Genomic DNA, 12,051 nt, shown 5'->3' with positions numbered 1-12,051 from the left:
GGCTCGAGAGTTTTTACTCTGAAAAGGTAGGGTACGTCCACACTACAAAATAAACGTGTGACAGCAAGTCTCAGAGCCTGGGTCAGCTATCTGGGGCTCATGCTACAGGGCTAAAAATAGCCATGCAGAGATTCCCACTCGGGCTGAAGCTCAGTCTCTGAAACCTACAAGGGGAAAGGGTCTGTGAGCCCCGGCTCCAGCCCAAGAGAGAGTGTTTACACGACTATATGTAGCCCTGTAGCATATGCTCCACAAGCCCAAGTCATCTTACCTGGGCTCTGAGACTCACTCGCTGCCACAGGCATTTTTTCCCCCGGTGTAAATGCATCCTTAGGTACCTACAGGGTTAGGCAGGAGTTTTGTGGATCACAGTGGAGCCAAACCTGAGACTTAAGTGCTTAAGTACTTGCGTGGATCCCAGCCTTAGTATCTCCTTGAAAGAATGTGTTTAGTTTTTCGGTAGAATCTTTGAAGTTTTTTCAGCTGGGAAAAAACAGAAAGAAAAACATTTAGCACAGTGACTTCTATGAGCCACATTATTGTTAAAAGCTATATCTGCTACACACAATCTTTTTGCTTCATCAAAGGTCATGGGTTTCCCCTGAAAAAGGAAATTAATTGCTATTGCTCAGTCATAACTCTCCAAGAAATCTAGAAATTCCATTTCCTTTGGAGTTCTTTGGTGAAATGTTTTGCTAATGCTGTATTTTAAGACTAGCCTATCAGTGAATTATAATGTCTGATTTAAAGCCAATTAGAGTAATCAGAAAGACTACCATCATTACTTCAACGGCCTTTGGATCTAGTCTATAAACAGCTAAGAGTTTTACATACCATAGTGCCATCCTGTGTAATAACTTACAAATAATTTATTTCCTCTTTACATCACAAAATGGTTATATCATAGCTGATATAAATGAAACCAATGTAAAGACATTCACTGATGGTTTTGATTGCACATTTTATTGTGGGTAGATTAATATTTTCAGTGGTTCATGATGTGGCTTTTGCTTGTTCTTGGCTCAAAACTTAAGGAATGTTTTTGTTTTGTTTTGTTTTGAGTTATCTAACCACAAAAGCTGTTTTTCATCCATTTCAGCAATTTAATTAAATGTAGATAGTTTAAAAAGTAGGATATGCAACTTGAAACTTGGCAAATAAAAACCTGTTAGAGACTGACTAGTTAGGGGCAGATTCTCAGATGGTATAATCTGGCACAGCTCCATTGTGCTATACGATTTACACCAGATCAGAATCTGACCCCTAATAGTTGCACAATTTTTTGAACTTGATAAAGCAAAAATATACACAGCTCACTTACTACTTAGTGGAAATGTGTGATATTCCAGAAAGGGTCAAACTTATCTAAATGCTTGGGGTAAATTAGATTGTAAAGCAGTTTTATGTAGGACTGGTTCAGTCTACCAAAATGTATTTCTGTGTCTGTTTTGTATCATGTATTGGGGGTAGCTGTGTTAGTCTGTATCCACAAAAACAACAAGGAGTCTGGTGGCACCTTAAAGACTAACAGATTTATTTGGGCATCAGCTTTTGTGGGTAAAAAACCTCACTTCTTCAGATGCATTTACCCACGAAAGCTGATGCCCAAATAAATCTGTTAGTCTTTAAGGTGCCACCGGACTCCTTGTTGTTTTTATGTCTGTTTTAAGGACCTGAGCCTTCACTTCTTTGTCAGCAAAACTGCCAAAAGAAGTTAGCACTTACAAATATCTTTGCATCTTTTTTCTGTACTTCAAAGAGACTCGTTGACATCAGAGACATGAATTGCTGTCAAAAATGTGCTTGTGATTCCGGAAAGTATCTTTCTTCAGGAAGGTCACTTAAGCATGTGCTTAATTTTAAGCATGTATTTAAGTCCCAGAGAAGTTTAAGTACTTTCCTGAATATGGATAGATTTAAGACATTCATGTTTTTAGAAGTGAAAATAAAATATTCAATTAATTAACTATCCATGATTGCCTCTAAGAAAAGCCTCTTCGTTTGATCACAACCCAGTTCTCTCAGAAAACTAGTGTTCCCTATGGCTACTGAACAGCTGTGTTCCAGCTGTAAAAATTCAGTTAAAGTAAAGTGAATAGCTACCACCTGATAAAATACACTCATTTCCCAGCATGGAAAATTATCTAGCTTGCACAATACTGTGCTTGATGTAAATATAAAGTATTTATACACCTACTGATTTGCTTTAAATTGGTCTAATAACTGTTATGGCAATGAAATAGCTCCTGATTTTTTCAAGGTTCATTTTTACTGCAGGTGATATTTATGTAAGCTTGGCAGAATTTGATTTTTATAATTTCAATTAATAATATTGATGTTTATTTTAAGCACTTTTTTCCTTTTTATTAGCAATTTAAATTGTTACGTTGTGGAAATTATGGGAGTTTCAGATAATTGGGGATCCAGATAAGTTATTTAATGAGAGCAGACATTAAGATTTAAAAAGTTAAATTGTCAACATCACATGTCAAAATATACAAAGTAAACGTCCTTAAATCATACCCTAAGACATTTTCAAGCACCATTTTTCTTACTTTGCCTATCTATACATTTCTACTATTATCGATGGAAATATTTTTTCATAGGTTTGTGTGTGTGTATGGTGAAATTGACATTTACTGACAACAAATGAATCCTTCAAAGTCTATACTTATGCCACTGTATTTTTTTTTCCAATAAGATCATTACCACTTAATTATGAATAGCAGCTACTTTAAAAATATTTTACCCACATAGGCATGTTTTAATTGATTATTGTAATTTTTGATCATACAGCTCTACTGGAGTTACCATGATATAACCTGATTTACAGTTACTATCTAGACTTTCTTAAACCACATAAAACTGAAGCTTGGTTGTCAGACTAGAAACAATTTATTTTAGTGTTCTTTTTATATAAAATTACTATAAATTATGGGACTATTTTTGAGTTCTATGGTTAGGCCTGGTCTCCAATCTTGCCAGTTTTATACCTTTATAATTCAAGACTTATTCCAGAGTTACAACAGCAAGAATGAGATCAGAAGCAGGTTGCCCCTAGTTTTACAAGTATTTGAGGATTTTTTTTTCCAGCACTAGATCAAAAAAAGAACAAATTTAAAAAGAAAGTGACATTTTCCAGGCAGATAATCTTTATAAAATTGACAAACCCTTTTGAAAACTTGTAGGAGAAAAGACTTATCTACATTCATTATTTTTAAATGTGAAAATTACCAATATATACATTTAATTAATTTCATAATTTTAATTCTCTAGCAAATAAGAGTGTAAGACAACATCTTGCTTAATAAAGTTTATCACTTCCTATTCAAATCAATAAAATATTTCCCCTATATTGGACTATATGTAAGAAAGCGTAAAACAAAACACAAGCAAATGGAGTTTGAATAAATTATTTAATCTGAAAACCTTGTACTGAAAAACTATGCTTTCAAGGGATATGTACTTTCCCATAGGTTAAGGCCCCTTCATATACTTACCTTGAACATAGAAGGCAGTGCTACCTCTCTGACTATTTGCATTTATTATACAATTTGTACTCTCTTTACAAGAGGTTCCAAAACTATGGTTTGTGAATCAGTGCTAGGCCAGCAATTACTTGTTCTTGGTTTACAGAGAGCTGGCTGGTCACTTTGTTCTGAAAAGGCGAGATGAAATGAAATGCAAAATTAGGATGATGAAGTTCTTCCATTAAGTAAAAAATGTTTATTGCAAGGAGGATAGTTAACAGTACATAAATACTTGCCTAATACTAGTTTTCTATGTAAGCAACTGCTATAGCTGTAATTTTATGGGCAGTCAAGGTGATCTATCCAATTGTGATTATGAGAGGAGATGATTCCTAAAACAAACTCTCTGTTAAAATACGAGTCAGACTATGAAAAAGTTGAAGAACCCCAGCTAGATGACTTAATAACAGTGGGGTTGTTTTTTTCTCCGGGGGGGGGGGGCTTATGTTATTGCTCTTTACTTGTTTGGTGTCCCCCCCACCCCCTTTATTTGAGCAACATTGTTAGGAGTTTTGATTTACTTTGGGCAATGCGGGCTAAGCTTCTCTGTTTTATGCAAAAATAATTAATAAAAATACTTTTAAATAAGAATCAAAGCAAAACCTTCTTAGGAATAAGGACAATGACTTTAACTCCCATCTGTTGTAGCTATTTGTTGCACCACATACTATTCTGAGGGGAAAGCGCACACTAAACACCATAACGTGAGTAAGGAATTTTTGAGTGATAGCTCATCCCAGATGCAGCATCTGGTTTTCAACTTTTAAACAAGATTACAGCTTGGTTTATTACAGCACAAGGAGGTCAAGTGACTTGCCATAGGTCTCACAGTGAGTGGTTGATAGTACTCGATTTGAACCCACATTCCACCTGGCTCCCAAACTTTCATTGTATTGTTTTAGATAGTAAAATCTGTTCATGCCAAAACAACAAAGACAGTCAGATTAGATTTTAGGTTCTTAAAACTGAGTCACCCCAAAGAAAAATTCACTGAATCCTTAGAGCAATCCAATAACAGTGAAAGCCAAACTGTGCAACCCTGAATGAATGCACTGGAGTGGAGAGAGACCTGCCTCCACTCCCTTTCCACCACTGTCACATGGGGGCAGCCATAAAGTGCCATGATGCATTTGACAATCTTCAGGGACTGCCTGTGGTACTAAAGCATAAGGCGCTCAGGAAGTAGTGCCAACAAAATCACCCAACACTCTTGAAAAGCATACCTGGCTCGGGGGTAGCCATGGCCCAAGCCTTCTGCCTACAAGAAAGAAGGTGCAGGTTGTGCTGGGGGGAACTCATTTGCATTACTGTTTCTGGCCCAGCAGTCAGAGGAAAATTGCTGTGTTCCAGCATAAATGTGAGCCTGGGCTAGTCATGGGCACAGGAAAGGTAGAGCCGTTTGCATGGAACAGAGAGATGTCTCAATGGCCTACTATATCTATGAGTTTCTGTGCAAGAGAATTAGGTAAGAAAGGGATGTGGCCAGAGGATGGACATATCTCCCCGCTCCACCAGGGCAGACAGTCTGGTTTGCATTAGTGGAGTGAATGGGGCCAAACACAGATAGCCTGTGAAAGAGACATTGGTGAAATGAGAAGGCACTTCAGGTTGGGCAGAAATTCCCAGAGCAGAACTGCATGACACTCAATAGGCTAGGTTAGCAAGAAACGTTCTGTTTCTTGTTTTGTTTGGTTTTTTTTCCAAAACCAAAAGGAAGTTCAATGTGAGTTTCTGGGTTCATTCTGGTTTCAAATGAACTTAAAAACAAAGTGGAAACTGCAGTATTTCACCTGGTTTCTCATCAAAACTATAAATGGACCTAGGTTCACACATTTCAGCTGAGTTGGAGTTTGTAGTGAAAACAGGTGTGGTTTGGGGGGTTCCTATAAAAAAGCTCTAATTAAGAGCCCATTCATGTAAGAACAACATCTTGCCAAGAATTCTACACTGCAAAAGCTGAAAATCAGCTATTTTGCAGTTTCCACACCCTTGCCTAGTATTGGTCCTAAACTGATGGACTTGGAACAGACTGTTCATTAAATGAGCCTGCCTGAAACAAATTGTCCCAGATGTAAATAAACTTTCGCCCAGGTTAACCTGTCCCTGCCTGGAGCATATCTATCTGTGTCAGAGAGACCGCCCTCTTAGACAACTCCATTTCAGAAAAGACCTTCTATGGGATAATTAATGTGAAGTGTTATGTCTCCAGGTGCAAACAAATGAGATAAGCCTTTTTACTGACAATTATTTTAATCAGAAGAAAATAAAATGATAAAAAGGAATCAAGCTAGCCCACCAAATGGGTTCTCATTTACCAGCTATCCCCAGCTTCAACTGCTACCAAATGACAAGTTTTATCAACTTAGTCATAAGGAATGTTCCAGACCCTAAAGGAGCAGTAAATTCACCTGCAGTATGTCTACATTACATGTACTACAAAGGCACAGCTGCAGTATAGACACTACAGTGACAGAAGGGTTTTTTGCCTCAAGAGGCACTGGAAGAATTCTTCTATTGATCTAGCTGTATCTACAGTGGAGGGGTCTGCTCAGCGTAACTACATCACACAGGATGTGAAATTTTTCACAGCCCTGAGCAATGTATCTAGGTCAATCTAGTTTTTAGATGTAGACCATTATTGGTCCTTTATGAAGGACTTGGGCCATAGCTCTGAGGTGGCACTGAGCACTCTCTCTCTCTCTCTCAGGTACTTGGCTGGCTGGAGCTTGCTCACATACTCTGGGTCTAACTGCTTGCCATACATGGTGTCAGGAAGCAAATTCTCCCCAGGTGGCAGTAACCCTGGGGTTGTTTTGCCTTCCTCTGCAGTGTGCAGGTGTAAGGATTATCTGGATATAGCTCCTTTATTCATTTCCATGCCATTGCAGGGGTCTCAAGCAGTGGTGCACCTAGTTCCCTTCCCCATCAATTCTCCTGTGGACTGTAATACTTTGGTCTCACTTTGACATCTGGGTTTAATATGCAGATGCTAGGTGGTGGTGGTGCAGATTGTCAGACTAAATGATCTAGTGGTCCCTTCTGGCCTTAAACTCAATGATTCTATAACCAGGACACAATTCCCACATTTCTTAGGGCAGGTCTACACTACAAATTTACATCAGTGCAGCTGCACCGCAGTAGCACGTCTGGTGAAGATGCCCTAAGCCAATTGGAGAGACATCTCCAATTGGCTTAATAACTTCACCTCTGCATGAGGTAGTAGCTATGTTGGCAGGAGACGCTCTCCCACTGACATAGCACTGTCAATATAGGGGGTTAAGGTCATTATAACTATGTCGCTATGGGGTATGGATTTTTCACACCCCTGAGCAACATAGTTATACCAGAGTATATAGGGTAGACAAGACTCAGCCTCCATATAGTACATTTAGTAAGATCTGATTAGTGTCTAGTTGTCACATGGGAACCAACCTGAGCTTCCTTCTGGTCATGCTCCTTGCAGATCTATCCAAGTTATGGTGCAAAAGAATCAATATCAGGGAATTTCCTGCCCATAGCAGTGAGTTCTACCCAATTTAATCAGTATAAAGGGATATGTGATCTGGGCAAGTGTCAGAAAAACTTGATGATTTTATGGCAATTGTAAGAGAATATATGGTGCTAGGACCCTGAAGAGTGAGGCAGCAATAGTCTGCTGATTCATGCTCCCTCAGGCTGATAGCTAAGGCCAGATGGGTCTCATTAGTTTCAATGCAGAGTGAAAAATGGTTTTTTGTCCCCCCTACCCTTCTGGCAATGGTGGGATTAATGGGTGAAATGAGATGTTTTGTAGGGTAAATTCTTAGACACAGACGGTTTGTAAAGAAGCTCAGACTATTGTTTGTGTTTGGTTAGTCTTAAATAATGAACAAAGAAAACCCCAGAAAGGGAGATAGTTTGAATGTTTAACTGTATGTGTGTTATGTTAAGCCATGGACTCTGCCAATTCATAGCAACCTTAAATAGCCTCCTACAGTGCAGAAAGAACAAATATGTTTCTACTGAATCAAGCCCTTGACTTACGCAGATGGTTATGAGATGAGAAAGAGATTCATTCTTTTTCAAGATAAACTATATTTTTTGTGAAGGAAGTGAACACTAGCCAAAAAGCAAAAATATAATCCATGAATTCCTGTATTTTCTCAGTCTCTCATCCTGAATTAATAAATAAAAGTTAATCAAATACTTACGAGATGAGTAAATATTTTTCCTCCTATATATAAACCAACCTAGGTCAGATTCTAATGTTTTGGCTCTGTATTAAGGACTGTGTCTTTGAAAAGCTACTCAAGGTTTACAGATTCAAAATTAATTTAACTTTTTTTCTTAACTCTCTGTGCTTCACCCAGGTGATATAGGTAGCTATATGCACATACACACACTCTCCAAGACTTTTCCTTTCCTGTAAAAGTAAAATCAGTCAGTCAATTCATGCCAGTGCCCATACACAATCTTATAACAACAAGTTAAAGTTCACATGGAGGTAGTCAACAAATTTCAGCAAGGTAATATATTCCAGCTTGCTACAAGCTATTATAAATACCATAAGGGGAAGGCAGAGGAGCTCTCTTGTACACATTAAAAATATGAGGGAAAAAAACAATATTGTTGGGACTGAAAGGGGCTTAAAAATAGTTAAAGGAGGGAGTTTTACTTTGGTGTGTCTTCTGGGTAAAGAGGTAATTAATGATAATAATAATAATAATAATAGTAGTAATAATTGCAATAGTAACAGAGTAGTTTCCTTAATAAATTTCTAAGTGCTTTAAGGTAGTGGGTATCATTAATCCCATTTTACAGTTGGGGAACTTGAGATGCAGAGATGCTAAGTGAGTGGTCCAAGGTCAGCAGATCTAGGAACAGAACTCTGGTCTTCTGCTCCAGTCCCATGCCCAAAGTCCAAACACTTCCCTCACCACAAGGGAACAAGACACAGAATGAGCCATGGGTGTTTGGAGTGCATAAACATTCAACTAAATTAGTTGTTAATGGACTAAAGTAAAGAAAAAAAAACTTAAAATATAAAATAAAATATGGAGTGGGATTGAGCCTGACCCTCCTCGATAATGTAGTTTATAAATGAATTCTGGTATATACTTTTGAGCACTCATAACCATTTAGCCACCAGCCCTGTGTAAGGAGTAGTGCAGACTGCGCTGTTCCAAGGAGAGCTGGGGGAGGTAAAAATCTTTCCCCGTGTTTACTAGTGTGCAGAAGGAATATGCAAGTTGCCCCATCCCTGGGTCATAGCTGGCAAGACCTGCTTCCAATTCCCAACTTTGGTGGTATTTGTTCCTCCATAGGCACTTGGATGGAGCAATTCCTTGATGCTTTAAGCACCAAGACATTTAATGGGCCTTGCCTTTGCACAGAGTGTGTGATGTGGCTACTTTTTGCTCACCCCCTTGTACTTCTGTGTTAGAGTTAGGACCTAACATTCTGGCCCCTAGTGCCTAAACTGGAGAAAACAAAACTGTTTTTGGTCTACAGGTTGAAAAGGATTTTTATCCCCCACATTTATATGGCTAGGTGCATTGTGGGGACGAAATTTGGAAGGTCATTTTCTGAATCATTCAATACTAGCCATTGCCAAAGGCAGGATAATGTATTTGATGGATTGAGCATGGCAGCTCCATTGTTTCATTACAAAGTGGGAGGGGCGGGAGGGTATTACAGTTGTCTCAGGACTGCTGTCTTCTTTTGCCAACACTCTGTACTATTTATAGTAGCTGCATTGACTTTTTCTGTTTGTTTGTTTATTAGCAGTCAACAACAAGCAAAGTGCATGGAGGAACAAGGAAAGCCAGTGGCACTAGGTAGAGCACATCTGTGACATGAGATGTAAAATGAAGGTCCTGCCTACTTCTTGTCATTGAATACCTCTTATCATTTTTCTTAAGAACAGGAGTGATAACCTCAGGTACTTCTCTAAATTCCTCATTCCATTTACTTAAAAATTCACTTGTTGTTTCACAGTGAGAATATATACTCTACCCCTCTAAAAAAAAAATTGTGTAGCGTCACTGGTATGAAATAGCTGACATGTTTCTTTCCAGAGGTGTCGGCCTTTCAAAGGAGACATAATGCAACTTGAGAAGCAGTCAGAACCTGTTTGCTTTGAAAACAATTACCCCTGTGCAGCAAGTGCTGAGTGAGTGGAACATGAATGGGAGTTCTAGAAGCAGAGGGCTAGGATTAGGCCTAACAACTGTAAAGACAGAATTGATGTATGGTGCTATGAAGAGAGAAATAGAGAAGTAATCAAGAGAAATCAAAGAACACTGGTATTGTCAATATAAAGATACCTTTGAAGTGACATCCCAGTGACTGATAGAGTGGTTGAGTAAGAGTTTAATGAGCCTTCCTCTGTGGTGAATACTAGTGTGAATCTGAGAGTACCCAAACGGAGCTGAAAGTGTTGGTGTTAGACAAAGGAAGAGACCTTCAGAAGGTGCATCCAATGGGAAAGAATCTTCACACTGTAAAAACATCAGCTACCTGAGTTGTAATTGCAGAAATGGAAGTAAGTCTGATGGGGCAAAATCTCAAAAGATGAAAACAGCCTCTACATTCTCAAGGCTTAATTAATACTGTGAATAATATTACTCAGCTGTTTTTAGCACCTTACGTTTTTCAAAGTCCTGTACAAAAGTAACTAGTCATTTCTCAAAACACGCTTGTGAATCATAGGGCTAGAAGGGATCACAAGGGTCATCTAGTCAAGATGCAGGCTCTGTTGTGTCTAAACCATCCAAGATAGAGGAAAATCTCCAGTGAAGAACCTTCCACAACCTCCCTATACAATCTGTTCCATTGGCTTACTGTTCTTACATTTAGGATGTTTTTCCTAAAATTTAATCTAAACCTGCTATGCTGTAGTTTGAACGTATTTCCTCTTCTCCTGCCCTCTGTGGTAAAAAAAGAATAACTTTTCTCCATCTTTTTTATGGCAGCTTTTCTAGTATTTGAAAAACACTGTCATATCTTCCCCTTAATCTCCTCTTCTCCAAACTAAACCTATACCCAGTTTGTTCATCCTTTGTTCATCTGGCTTGCATTCCATCCCTTTTATCTTTGTCACTCACCTATGGATCCTTTCCAGTTTCTCTACATCCTTTCTATACAATGATGAACAAAACTGGACACAGTACTCCATCTGAGACCTAACCAATGCCAAATAGAGTGGTACTGTCTCCTCCTATGACTTGCATGCTATGCCTCTGTTAATGCAACCTAAAATTGCATTTGCTTTTTTTTGCAACAGCATCACATTACTGACTCAAGTTGAGGTTGTGATCCACCACAACTCCCAGATACTTCTCAGCAGTGCTGTTGCCAAACCAGTTTTCCCCTGCATTTGTGCATTTGGTTTTCTTCCCTAAGGGTAGCACCTTACATTTGTCTTTGTTAAATTTCATTTTGTTGTCTAAAACCATTTTAACTTATCCTCCAAAGTATTGGCAACCACCCCCAGCTTTGTGTCATCTGCTGACCCTATCGGTATGCTCTCTATACCTACATCCAGGTCATTAATAAAGATATGAAACACCAGACCCAGAACACATCTCTGTGAACCTCACTTCAGACATCTCTTCAATCTGACATCATTCCATTAATAGTTATTCTTTGTTTGCAGCTGTTTAGCCAATTATATACCCATTTAATGGTAATTGCGGCCACATTTCTCCAGCTTACTTACCAGAATGTCATGTGGGACTGTATCAAAAGTCTTGCTGAAGTCCAGGTATATTATCTCATTCCCTCTATCTACCAAATCAGTTACCCTGTCATTAAGGAAATCAAGCTTCCTTTGTTCTTGGGAAATCCATGCTGGCTGCTAGTGATTACCCCCTTCATCCTCCAGGTATTTGCAAACTGATTGTTTTCTACCTTGCTCTAGTAACTTCCCAAGTATCAAAGTCAGGCTGACTGGTCTATAGCTCCCCGGCTCCTTCTTTTTTCCCTTTTTAAACATGGGCACTATGTTAGCCCTTCTCTTGTCTTCCAGGACCTCTCCTGTCATCCATGAGTTTGTAAATATTATTGCCAGTGGCTCCAATATTTCTTTAGCTAATTCTTTCAGTACCCTTTGCTGATTAGCATCTGGCCTCACTGATTTGAATTCATACAAATTGGTTAGAAGATCTCTGACTTATTCTTTACTTATCCCGATCTGCATCCCTTCCCCTTTATTGTCTACAGTAATTTTGCTAGTCATCTGGTCATGTTATTTTTTATGAGAAGACTGAACCAAAGTAGGCATCGAGCAGCTCTGCCTTCCTATCATCTTCCATTACCAGCTCACCTTCTGCATTGCGCAGTGGGACCCACACTGTCCTTGATCTTTTTTTTTGTCTCATATATATGAAGAACCCCTTCTTGTTGGCTCTAACGTTTCTTGCCAACTGTAACTCATTCTTTGCCTTAGCTATCCTCATTTTGTGCTGACATGCTCATGTTATTCCCATGTATACTTCCTTAGTGACATGCCCCTCATTCCATTTCTGGTTTTTAGATAGCT

General features: G+C 38.8%; 1 long non-coding RNA gene across 1 annotated transcript in view; it reads right to left on the bottom strand.

The window, feature by feature from the left end:
- Positions 1–473, bottom strand: part of LOC127048068 (uncharacterized) — an 82,082-nt gene extending 81,609 nt beyond the window's left edge. The window contains exon 1 of the long non-coding RNA XR_007773546.1: positions 343–473. This is a non-coding gene — a long non-coding RNA (uncharacterized LOC127048068). The remainder of the gene's footprint in view (positions 1–342) is intronic.
- Between the last annotated feature and the right edge of the window lie 11,578 nt (positions 474–12,051).

Source organism: Gopherus flavomarginatus, chromosome 3, assembly GCF_025201925.1.
Source record: "Gopherus flavomarginatus isolate rGopFla2 chromosome 3, rGopFla2.mat.asm, whole genome shotgun sequence".
In the NCBI taxonomy this organism is placed as follows: domain Eukaryota; kingdom Metazoa; phylum Chordata; order Testudines; family Testudinidae; genus Gopherus; species Gopherus flavomarginatus.
The sequence above is the reverse complement of the archived record's forward strand: the minus strand, read 5'-3'. Positions and strand labels throughout refer to the sequence as shown.